The 12955-nt window shown below is 46.9% G+C and overlaps 1 non-coding gene across 1 annotated transcript; it reads right to left on the bottom strand.

Annotated features, from left to right (window-relative positions):
• Window positions 1–419: 419 nt before the first annotated feature.
• Window positions 420–538, bottom strand: LOC139278469 (5S ribosomal RNA). Its single transcript, XR_011596274.1, has one exon. It is a non-coding gene; the product is annotated as a 5S ribosomal RNA (ribosomal RNA).
• Window positions 539–12955: the final 12417 nt, after the last annotated feature.

The raw sequence follows: 12955 nt of genomic DNA, 5'->3' as shown, positions 1-12955 counted from the left end.
CAGGGTGCCCAAAGATCAGGAGAGTGGGACTGAAGTGCAGCCAGAATTTCAGGAGCAGCCCCTTCAAATAATGGAACAGGGGCTGCAACCTCGTGCACTCAATAAAAACATGGAACACGGACTCCTCCAGACCGCAGAAATTGCAGGCGGCCTGGGAGTCCGTGAACCGGCTTAAAAATTTGTTGCACGGCACTGCTCCGTGCACCACCCTCCAGGCCAAGTCCCCGATGAATAGTGGGAGGACCCCTGCGTAGAGTGCCCTCCATCAGGGACCCCCGCCTCCTCCGGACGGCAAGATGGTACGCCATGGCGTGTCCGGACGGCCGGCGAGGATGGCAAAGTTGAGGGTTAAAAAGGTTGTTGATGGATCAACGGCACTGTGTGTGCAGAAGCATGAGCAGCCTGTGGATGGCAGCTAAAGCCTACTGCACCTGGTATTCCCAGACAGTCTCCCATCCAAGTACTAACCAGGCCTCAGTCTGCTTGGTTTCCGAGATCAGACGGGATCGGGCGTTTTCAGACTAGTGTGGCCGTAGGCTCCTTGTGCATGAATCCCAAAAAGTTAGTTTGCAGGTGCAGCAGGTAATCAGGAAGGCAAATGAAATGTTGGCCTTCATTGCAAAGGGATAGAGTACAAAAGCAGGGAGGTCCTGCTGCAACTGTGTAGGGTATTGGTAAGGCCGCACCTGGAGTACTGCATGCAGTTTTGGTCAACTTTCTTCAGGAAGGATATACTAGCTTTGGAGGGGGTACAAAAACGATTCACTAGGCTGATTCCAGAGATGAGGTGGTTACCTTATGATGATAGATTGAGTAGACTGGGTCTTTACTCGTTGGAGTTCAGAAGGATAAGAGGTGATCTTATAGAAACATTTAAAATAATGAAAGTGATAGACAAGATAGAGGCAGAGAGATTGTTTCCACTGGTCGGGGAGACTAGGACTAGGGGGCACAGCCTCAAAATACGGGGGAGCCAATTTAAAACCGAGTTGAGAAGGAATTTCTTCTCCCAAAGGGTTGTGAATCTCCAAGGACGCAGTTGAGGCTAGCTCATTGAATGTATTCAAATCACAGATCGATAGATTTTTAACCAATAAGGGAATTAAGGGTTACGGGGAGCGGGCGGGTAAGTGGAGCTGAGTCCACGGCCAGATCAGCCATGAACTTGTTGAATGGCGGAGTAGGCTCTAGGGGCTAGATGGCCCACTCCTGTTCCTAATTCTTATGTTCTTATGTTCTTATGTAAGTTCATAGACTTCAAGAATCCTTTGCAGCCAGTATGCACAATGAAAGCACACATATTAGCCACTTTCCTGCTGGAAGTGGGGCCCACATATGCTGTCTAGGCCTGTGCTATGGCTTGGAATCCTCAAAGTTTATCATCATTTTTTTCCCTTTTATAATTGACCATTTTACAAATGGGGTGAGGAGTCAGAAAATCATATTTCTGCCAGAGGAATGTGGGGTGTCATCCTGCTCAATGATCCATCTCAGCGATACTTCACCACAGTTTGTACTCTATGTGCTTGCTTTGATGCGTCTCTTTAATTCTTGATAAATAGGTATTTGTGGTGCTCTGGAGAGAAATATTTATGGGGAAATAATTTGTTATGTCTTTAGTATTCTTATGAATGACTCCTCGAGGTCTAGTATTCTACTTGAGCTGTTGCGACTTTAGTCCCATTTATGGTAACTCCAGAGTGAGGCACAAGCATGGTGGGCAGCCTTTTATACTGGGCCCTGCACACCTATGCAAGTGACACTCAGGTCTCCCACCGCAGTGTCCTCTGGTGGCACACCTTATGTGACTGTACAGTTAGTATACATGGTCTATATACATGACATCACTTCCCCCCAAATCTTTAATGCAAATTGACTCGTACATTGACGTTGACCGTGGCTTTGCTCTTCCTGGTTGACCATTGGAGGGTCACTTCTAGCTTGCGTGGGTTGGTAGTGAGATTTGTTGCCAGTTGGAGGTCCCAGTGGTTTCTGGTTGTGAGTCCATGACTACTCCATTCTCCCCCCCATACAGAGATCATGCTAATGGCCCGTTACATGCAAGTTTCTTTCAAGTTCATCACATGGGTTTTACATTAACATCTTGGTACATTTGTTGGATGGATTACAGTTGCGTTTCTTTTTGTGTGTTACATTTACATGATCAGTACAGGTATATCAGTACAGGTACACAAGGACAGTCTAGTTCCAGCACGGCCAGATGGGATCCGGGTCTTCTGGTGGTGGCGCAGCACCCCATGCTAGTGGGTCTGTGGGTGAGGTGAGCTCATTTTATTCGAGTTGCTGAAGCTCAGGGCTCTTGCCATTCCTCCTAGAGTCGGGCAGGCCCAAAGACAGCTGATGTGTCTGTGACCTTCCTGTCGTTTTCATTTGCACAGTGTCACTGCTGCTCCCTGGAAAGCAGTCTAAGCGAGTGAGCATTTCGTCTAAGCGACAGTGGGGCTGCCTCCTCTTGTCTAGCAGTTCGCAGGGGACTCCAGACTTACTTTCCTTGAGGGCACCGTTGTGAGCACTCTCAAGTTTGGGATCTTGGCTGGTCCAGGTCCCATTCGGAGGAGCCATTGCGGGTGACCCTTCGCTCTTTGGCATTGCCGTGGTGACAAGTGGGTTTGTGGGCTGAGCCTTTTCCACCCGTGTGGTGGGCAACAGTAGCTGACTGTGAGCATGGGCGCAGTTTACTGTTTCTGCCATCAGGTGCCTGCAATGTTAAACCGATCTGAGGCAGGGTATCGCTACCGCTGCCTCTGCTCTCTGGGGATCGTTTACTCTGCGGCTTGTCTACTTCTGTCAGCTGTGGGAACACTTTATGATACATCGTTCTGGTCCCAGGGATGCAGGCTATAGCATTGGGTAGCCCGCTGGACCTGTATACGACTGTTATGTGTTCGGCCGCTACATTGGCTGATTGCAAATTGCACCCGACATCGCTCAACCACATTTTGCTCGTTACAGCTGGTCTTTTATATTGGTTACCAATTTCAAGCAGTTCTTTCAAAAATGGCAGGTTGCTGGCCTCCTTTAAAATGGCCTTACTACTTTTACCCCAATCGTCTTCCTTACGTGGAACCACGTGTCGTTGCTCCTCGTGGTTTGGACACCATCTTTTCCCTGTCCATGATGTCGACTGCAGCGATCTTCTTTCCCAGGGATTCTGCCAATGAAGCTGGGAAGGCGCTCTCGGATCCAATCTTCCTCCCCAGGAGTCCTGCCATTGAAACCGGGAAGGTGCGTTTGGGTCATCTTGGCCGGATCATCGCCACGCAGTCGTGATGAGCGGTCTGTGCCTCGGGACTGTGCGGATCTGCTCTCCGGTGCCTGGTCCAACCGAAGGTGGGGACTTGCTCTGAGCATGGGGGACGTCGATCGCTGGAGAGATTAAATCTTCCCAGTTCCAATGAATCTTCCCCATCCATCTTCTTCCAAGTAGCGTTGATCCATCACCTGAAACAATCCACAATGGTAAATTGTGCACTACGCCATCATGGGATACACTTGCATCTGCACTACCAACAACTGGTTTCAGTTCCTTGGTGTAGGTGTGCAGCTTTGCCTTAACCGGGACCAGCTTGGCTCGTTCAGCATGAACGTTCCATAGCCAATCAAACCCTAACCCTTCCTGGCTCATTACTGACTGATTCGCCACCATGTCCACTTCCATGGAGACTGGAACGCCATTTATCTCGGCTTCCATTATCACTGGAAGACAATCTGTGGTGCAGGTATATACTCGATACACTTCATCCTGGGACTGAGCTGCCTCTCTAGCCATCTCCTTGTAATCCGCGCTGGATTCACAGCCATCTGCTGACTCCTCTTCCACGTGGTGAGTCACAGCTCTTTTGCACATTTGCTGGAGGTGGCCCTTTGTGCTGCAGCCTTTGCACACATAGTCTCTAAACCGACACTGATGAGTCCTGTGATTACCTCCGCAACGCCAGCATGGTGCTACTCGACTTACATTTGCACCCGTCGGCGGACTCTGAGTTAAAGGATTCAGGGGCCTGGGCAGATTCACGTTCAACAGTTCTGCCTGTGAAAGACACCATTCTATTTACAGTACTTGCCGGGTTTGAGTCCTGAGAGTGAGTCATCATCTGCTTGGAGCTGCAACTTGAGGTCATGAACGCCTGACTGATGCTGATGGCCTTCTGCAGAGTGACGGTGATTTCGGCAGATAATAGCCTGTGAAGAAGGGACTCATGACCGATGCTAATTACGAAGACGTCCTGCAAAGCATCGACGAGTGATGCGCCAAATTTACACTGTCCTGCCAACTTCCTGAGGTCGGCAGCGTACTTTGCGATTTCCTGGCCCTCAGGGTGGCGGTGTGTATAAAATCAATGACTGGTCGTGAGGATGCTTTCCTACAGCTTGAATTGTTAGATGGCTGGCCCACAACTGGTCAACAGGATAGCTCTGCGCATCTGCCAGCATGGCCGGATCATCGCCTACCAGATCATTTACTATGAAATATTGGTCAAGCTACTCCATAAAGGCTTGCTAATCTTCACTCTTTGAGAATTTTCTAATGCACCACGTTAGTAACTTTTGCATGAAAGTTTGTAATTTCGTCGCCAGTTGTGATGTCTTTAATACTCTTATGAATGACTCCTCAAGGTCTATTATTGTACTTGAGCTGTTGTGACCTTAGTCCCATTTATTGTAACTCCAGAGTGAGGCACAAGCATGGTGGGCAGCCTTTTATACTGGGCCCTGCACACCTATGCAGGTGACCCTCTGGTCTCTGACTGCAGTGCCCTCTGGTGGCACAGCTTATGTGACTATACAGTTAGTATACATGGCCTACATACATGATATAATCTTTTGTACTTTTTTCGCAATCAGATACCCATGAAAACACGGCATTGGTGTAATCAAGACGTTATGAGGGTTATTTTGGTGGAAGCGTGAAAACTGCTGCTAAATGGGTGCTGTGCTATTAATGCCTGTTTGAAAGTATGGTCCTAGCATGCACTGTTAGTCCTAATTGTTTATTACCATAATTTGAACTTGCCTGTTTATGTGTACTCCATGACCCAAAGTGTGGAGCAGGCTGGCTGACACACAGAGGCAGGTTTCAGAATGGCTCAGGGACCGAGTGAGATGCTGCACAGGTTCACGGATGCAGCACTGGAGAAGGTATAGAGAAGCAGATGCCTGTACCCGCTGGGAGGAGGAGACAACCTTGCACTCCTGACCCTGCTGTCCCTCTCTTCTCCTCAACCTCCTCCTCCTCTTGTGACTCTTAAGCATGATCCTCTGGCGCAATTGCTGTTGGCAATGGCTGGTATCTCATGATCATCTGCTTGTGGAGCATACAGCAAGTCACCACGAATCTGGAACCCTCCTCACCATCCTGTCCCTCTCTCCTGCAGCAGCTAATGCTGCTCTGTCTGGCCTCATGTCCTCCTCCCATTCTCCCTGCAGACCAAGGGGGACCCCTAACAAGATGCCGATGACAAAGCACTCCCTTTATCCTGCTAACTCCTATAAGGGACTGGAAATTTGGTGATGGCCATTTTGCGGCATTATTTGTGGCAGGGCGGTAAGTAAAGCGCCCTCTAAAAGTTTGCGCCTCCGACCGGAAAATTTGTTTGAAACTCGGCAAAAGGGAAAGGGGGCGCTAAATCAGATGTTCCACACCTGTGCTCGGGCGCTGCAACCGAAAACCTCAGCGGTAAAATGAGAAGCAAAATGTGCATGCTCCGAGGCCCAGCCGAATCTTAAATGTGCGGCACTATAAGTATGCGCATGCGCACTATAGCTGTGCACTTTGAGCAGAGCAGGAAAATGGAGGAGCAGGAAGGTCGCCATCGTGCACAACGCTTCTCAGCCACAGCCGCTGAGGCAATGATAGAGGCTGTTGAAAGGAGATGGCATGTGTTGCAGCTACCTGGAGGAAGGAGGCCCATGCCACAAGTTTATCGAAGGCTTTGGAGTGAGGTGGCAGAGGACGACTCAGCTAGAGACACGGTCTCGCGAACCGCAACACAATATCACAAGAGTGCGTCAGGGTGCATACCCTTTATATTAATGCACCAATGCCATGATTTGAAACTCACTGTCTCAGTGACTCTTGCCATGCTGCCTTCACTGTGGATGCTGCTCCTCCTGGTGTGGCTGACCATTCGGGGCCTGTTCCTCTTTCTCCTCCCCCCGATATGAGGTTGCAGGTTTGCCTATAGGAGATGGCATTTCTCACTCAGCACTTCCTCGGAAGCGCATCCTTCTCATACACTGCTGCTCAGAGAGGCGGAGGTATGAGCGTTGCTGCCTGTAAACTCGTGGGGGTGGGAGGGCGGTGGGGGGGTAATGACACTTGTCTAGACATCCGTGGCCTTTCCTCATTCGTGGCCCTACATGGTCAACAGCCCTTGTATTTTCATGCTGCCTAACCAGAGCATGGTGCAGCTGATGCTGGCGAACAAGTAATGCACCCATTACATTATTTCACTCAAGCTATAAGGACCCTGTAATGGCAGATTATTTTTCCAATTTAAAATCAGAGGTTCACGCAGCTTGCTGTGCCGAAATGTTACGCTCAATGTGGCCTTCGATTTATGATCCTCCTCCCTCCCTTTAAATAGGCTGCAGATAGCGCCAACGGACTGTGGAACCACCTGGTTTCCCTGGCGCGATTAGGGGTGGACGCTAAATGAGTGCACCGAATTTTGAGAGCGGGCCACTGCATAACAACTGACATCATGATCTGAATGAAAATACCGAGCCAGGCAATAGCGTTTGGCGCTCCCGCAAAGCCGTCACCAAATTTCCCGGCAGGGCACTGCAAGCTGCACCACTGGGTGGGTAAGCAGTCCGAGACCCTAACAGAGATAATACACAATAGAATTTCCAGCCAAGATGTCCAGTAGCATAGAATAGAACAGTACTTAGACTGGGTTTTCCCTTGGAGGATGCTTTGGGCGTGAATGGCGGTGGGTCGGTAAATTTTGCGGCAGGAAATGGTTTGCGATGGCAGCCAACAAATTCGATTGCTGCGACCTGAGAGCGGAGTTTCGCGCTAAAGGTTGTGTTCTGCTAGGCCGGGTGAATAACTGAAAGTCCATTGCTGAAGAGCAGGCTTTGGAGCGCCTTAAAAGAGGCCTCCCTGGAAAAAGAAAATCATCACAAAGTAATTCCCAATATATTGCTCACCCAAAACAAAGATAAATCGCAAAAATAAAACAAAAAAATACAATCACACTGACCTCATGCAGTCCTTCCTTCCCTCACTGCTGCCAGTACAACTCTGACTGCCAGTTTTCTCTGGCGGATTGTCCATGGGGTGCTACATGGTCAGCAAAAACAAATTTTCAGATCGGGACGATAATAGGGGCGTTGCACACTGGCACCACGCTCCTGGCAGTACTGCTTAGCGCTACCTGAAAACTGTCACCAAATTTCTCAGCAGGGCGCTGAGAGCTGGCCACCCAGGCGGTAATCATTCCCAGACCCTCCAGGGCGCTAACCGAGGCACAATCAAATTGAAAAGTCAACCCTTAATCTTTTTACGTGAACTCTTCAGAGAATGTCACGAATAAATGTTGAAAGTGTGTTGGTGAAGTCGTGACAAAGTGTCCCAGAAAGTCTTCCGATATGTTTCAAAAGTCTTCTTCAAACCTCCAGCAGCAAGTGTACAGTAAAAGGGTCACAGACCTGAAACATTAACCCTATTTCTCTCTCCACAGATGCTGTCTGACCTGCTGAGATTTCCAGCATTTTCTGTTTTTATTTCAGACTCCAACATCCGCAGTATTTTGCTTTAGTATTATAAGCAAATTTTCACTATTCAATTTCATGAACAGGCTCTAGGGGATGAACGGCCTACTCCTGTTCCTATGTTCCCTACTAGAAGCCTCATGAAGAGTCTTTTGCATTGTACTTGTGCGTTGTAAACTTCACAACCTAACCATACAGAGGGGATTGCGCTTAGAGGCGTCTTATCAGTAGCAGCATTTCTCCTTGGATGAGGAAAACCAAGATAAAGGGTACAAAACAGCATAATAAGGTGGGTCACTTCAATGCCTTGCAACAAGAGATATAAGGGATCAGCTATTTGCTCAGTGTTCCTGCTCACATGTTCATTCCCCTGTCTGAGAAGTTATATAGAAATCCTCTGCTCAACTGTCCTTGAAACCTCCTTCACCACTCCCTTCATCCTGCTTTAAAGAACATTCAGATAATTCAGCCAACGTCTATATCAATAGCATGTTGCTGCCACAGCCCTGGGGCTGAGACACCTGAACCTCTACTTCAGTATTCCAAAGCTGTCCTCAGTAATGCTCCTGGTGGTTCCCTGGCTTTGATTTATACATGTGTTGCTCGGGCATGGTGGGGTTGCGTAGGGTTGGCAAGAGCCACGTTCTGAGCGGGTATCCATTGTCCCCCAGCATCTGTCTTTGTAATATAGAGCTCCCCCTCATGGACAACTGCTGCACCTAGTGGACTACTAGGTCACATGACAGTTTTTTGTAGAGCCATCTTCTGTGCAGCGTGCTTAGTGATGTCGTAAAGAATATATCACATTGGTAATGAAGAGAGGATAAATGGATTCACAGGCTGAAACTTTTGTAGGTGGATAATCCAGTCAACCGACAGAGCAACTTTGAGAGGTTCTTTGTTTTGCAGCACAGCTATAAAAAAAATCCAAGGTAAATTTCAAGCACACTTGGCTGAACTTGAAGTCCAGATGGCCGCGCCTCTGGGAATAATATGGTGCTTGGGTGAGTTCCATCACGACCTAGAGACTTTCGGAGTATATGTGGACTGGCTAGAAATGCTTTTCACCACAAATTGAATCGTCAAAATCCCCGATGATGAAAACCATAACCAGTTGGTTTTAGAAAGAAAATGGGTTATTTTCTTGACTGAAGCAGGCCCCAAGGTGTATGAAACCATGAAAAATGTAATTGTTCCCATCAAGCCGAAGGGGATGCCAGTGATGGAGATTCCAACCAAGTTAGAACAGCACTACAATCCTGAGTTCCTCAAAATTGGTGTAAGTTATCATTTTTGAATATGAGATCAATTTATTGACAAGAGTAGCAGTGAGTACATTTTAGCTTTAAAAAGGATATCCATTCACTCTCATTTCGGAAACTTTCAGGATCGAATAATTCATGACCACTTTATTTGTGTGATGGAAAATGAAGCAATTAGAAGAAAATTGTTAACAACAACAAACTTGACTTTTGATGTCAGAAAGCTATGTTGATGGATATGGCTGATCAGTACTCAGGAGAATTTCGCACCAATTCCACTCATCAGACAACTGAGGTGAACCACCTGCAGGTTAAAAGTACAAGGCAGTTGGGCCCAAAGGCCACAGCAATTGGCCAAGGTAATAGCACAGTGAAGTTATGCTATCGGTGTCAGGGATAACACATTGCTCAAAGCTGTCCATATATAAAGGCAGAGTGCTTCTTCCACAAGAAAGCAGAGCATCTTGCAAAGGCGTGTCGTCTGAAGAGTAAACTAACTTTCAATGCTATAAATAGAAATTGCCAGATAATACATATGCTTTGAAGCGAAGCCACAGGACAAGGAGGTTCTGGAGATACACATTATCAGGAGCACAAGGATATCCAACAGTGATTCGCGAAGTATCATCCTCCAAGTAGACCTTGCAGGAACCAAGATACTCATGGAAACCGACACTGGTACATCCATGATCGTAGTATCTGAATCACTATATCTCGACAAGTTGAGTGAATTACCACTGGAAAATTCGAAGATAAAGCTGCGAGGCTACAGAGGAGAGTAAATCCCTGTGGTAGGATGTATCACTGTACTGGTGAAATACAAGGATCAGTTTCAGAGCTTGCCTTGATAGATAGAAATCGGTTGGGATCACTGAAGCTAGATTGGAGTGAGATATTTTGTGTGGAAATAAAATTTGCATCAATAGATGACGTCGTCAAGCAATATCCGAATATTTTCCGTGAAACAAGCAGTCCAATCCAAGACTTCAAGGCGAGTGTCAGAGTACAGAAAGATGCAAGCCAAGTTTACTGCAAGGCACGCCCCATACTATACGACTGAAGAAGAAAGTTGAACAAGAACTCAAAAAACTAGAAACTGAGAACATTATCTTTAAGGTAGATCTAAGTAATTGGGCTCCACACATTGTTGTTGTACCTAAGTCAGATGGTAATGCTGATACTATGGCCAGATTGCCATCCATATCGCAAGTTACACCCAATATAGAAAAAGTGTTGTATTTTTCATACATTGACGAACTGCCAGTCACAGCTGAAGAGATTGATAGAGCAAACAAATGTGACCCTGTTATGTCAAAGATGTATGATTACTTAGCAAATGGCTGGCCAAACCAGATATCAGAGAAATATATACATCCATACTTCGCTCATGGGAATGAATTATCAGTGGATAAAGATTATATCATGTGGCGTGCAAGAGTAGTTATTCCAATTTAGTTCAGATTCAAATTGTTAGGAGTTCTTCATGACCAGCACATGGGAATATGCTTGCCCAAAAGTTTAGCATGCAGTTACTTATGGTGGCAAGCTTTCGATAAAGATATATATATAGTACATCGTTAGTCAGTGTACATCATATCAACTGGTAAGCAAGAAACAAACATCAGTACCATTACAGCCATGGAAATAGCCTCACAGTTTGGGGTAAAGGTTACATGCAGATTTTGCTGAGTTAGAAGGACAGCAATTGTTTATTGTGATTGACAGCCATTCAAAGTGGGTAGAGGTGTTTCCGATGCAGAAAATAACAAGAAGTAAAACTAGACCCTTTGCAAAGAATGTTTTCTTCACATGGCCTCCCAGAAGAAATTGTGTCTGATAATGAGCCGCAATATTGTTCAGAAGACTCTGCACAGTTCATAAGCAGAAACGATGTCAAACATACCAAAGTTTCACCCGGCTTAAAATGGTGCAGTAGAGTGCACAGTGCAAATTGTAAAACGTGCTTTCATCAAACAAATGTTGGATCCAGATCCAAATCCAAAGAAATGACAAATCCAAAGAAATTGGCTAATTTTCGAATTATTTCACATAATATTCCTCATATAACTACTGGTAGAACACCAGCAGAGTTGTTTCTCAAACAACAGCCACAAACTAGATCTCGTTGTTAAAATCAAACTTGGCACAGTCCGTAGAAGAGAAACAATTAAGACAGAAAGAGAATCATGATCGAGGTGTAGAGTAAGAGAGAGAAGTGTGAAATTAAATCAGAAGGAGAGTGAAGGAGCAGCACCATAAATGGTTAGAGTGGTTACCAGCAAGAGTGGTGAAAATATGTGGCCCTTGCACATATTTGGTCAAGATGTTTGATCATGGAAAGGTTAGGTTTGTTCTCATTGATCATATTTTACCTACAGATGTGGAAGGAGTTGAATGTAGGAATGATTCGATTATTTTTGATGAGTCAGATGGTTTAGTTACAAGCAGAGTACCAGTAGAAAATTCTACATCAGATATACGAGAAACAAATCTAAGAGAAACTCTCTTAAAGCCAGCTCAGTAAAACTCCAACACTGCACGAGGTAGAAAAAGCCATAAGACAACTTAAGAACAACAAGGCTGTGGGAGCGGATGGAATCTCTGCTGAGGCACTAAAGTATGGCGGAGAGGCACTGTTGGCATGAATACATGACCTCATCTCTCTCATCTTGAGGGAGGAGAGCATGCCGGGGGATCTCAGAGATGCAGTGATCGTGACCATCTTTAAAAAAGGGGACAAGTCCTACTGCGGCAGCTACAGAGGAATATCCCTGCTATCAACCACTGGGAAAGTTGTCGCTAGAGTCCTCCTCAACCGTCTTCTCCCTGTGGACGAGGAGCTCCTCCCGGAGTCACAGTGTGGATTTCGTCCCCTATGGAGCACAACGGACATGATTTTTGCAGTGCGACAGCTGCAGGAAAAATGCAGGGAACATCACCAGCCCTTATACATGGACTTCTTTGACCTTACAAAGGCCTTTGACACTGTCAACCGCGAGGGTCTATGGAGCATCCTCCATTTCGGATGCCCCCAAAAGTTCGTCACCATCCTCCACCTGCTCCACGATGACATGCAGGCCGTGATCCTTACCAATGGATCCATTACAGACCTAATCCACGTCCGGACCGGGATCAAACAGGGCTGTGTCATTGCCCCAACACTCTTCTCAATCTTCCTCGCTGCCATGCTCCACCTTACAGTCAACAAGCTCCTCGCTGGAGTGGAACTAAACTGCCGAACCAGTGAGAACCTTTTCAACCTTTGCTGTCTGCAGGTCAGGTCCAAGACCAGCCCAAGCTCTGTCGTTGAACCACAGTACACGGACGATGCCTGCGTCTGCACACATACAGAGGCTGAACTCCAGGACATAGTCGACGTATTTACTCAGGCATACGAAAGCATGGGCCTTACGCTAAACATCCGTAAGAGAAAGGTCCTCCCACCGCACAGCACTGCCCCCCAATCATCAAGATCCACGGCACGGCCCTGGACAATATGGACCATTTCCCATACTTCAAGAACCTCTTATCAATAAGAGCAGACATTGAAGACAAGGTTCAACACCACCTCCATTGAGTCAGTGCAGCCTTCGGCCACCTGAGGAAAAGAGTGTTCGAAGACCAGGCCCTCAAATCTGCCACCAGCTCATGGCCTACAGGGCTGTAGTATTACCTGACCTCCTGTATGGCTCAGAGACATAGACCATGCACAGTAGACACCTCAAGTCGCTGGAGAATACCACCAATGATGTCTCCGCAAGATCCTACAAATCCCCTCGGAGGACAGATGCACCAACATTAGTATCCTCAACCAAGCCAACATCCCCAGCATTGAAGCACTGACCACACTTGATCAGCTCCACTGGGCAGGCCACATTGTTCAAATGCCACACATGAGACTCTCAAAGCAAGCACTCTATTCGGAACTCCTTCACGGCAAACGAACCAAAGGT

Source organism: Pristiophorus japonicus, chromosome 1, assembly GCF_044704955.1.
Source record: "Pristiophorus japonicus isolate sPriJap1 chromosome 1, sPriJap1.hap1, whole genome shotgun sequence".
Lineage (NCBI taxonomy): Eukaryota > Metazoa > Chordata > Chondrichthyes > Pristiophoridae > Pristiophorus > Pristiophorus japonicus.
The sequence above is the reverse complement of the archived record's forward strand: the minus strand, read 5'-3'. Positions and strand labels throughout refer to the sequence as shown.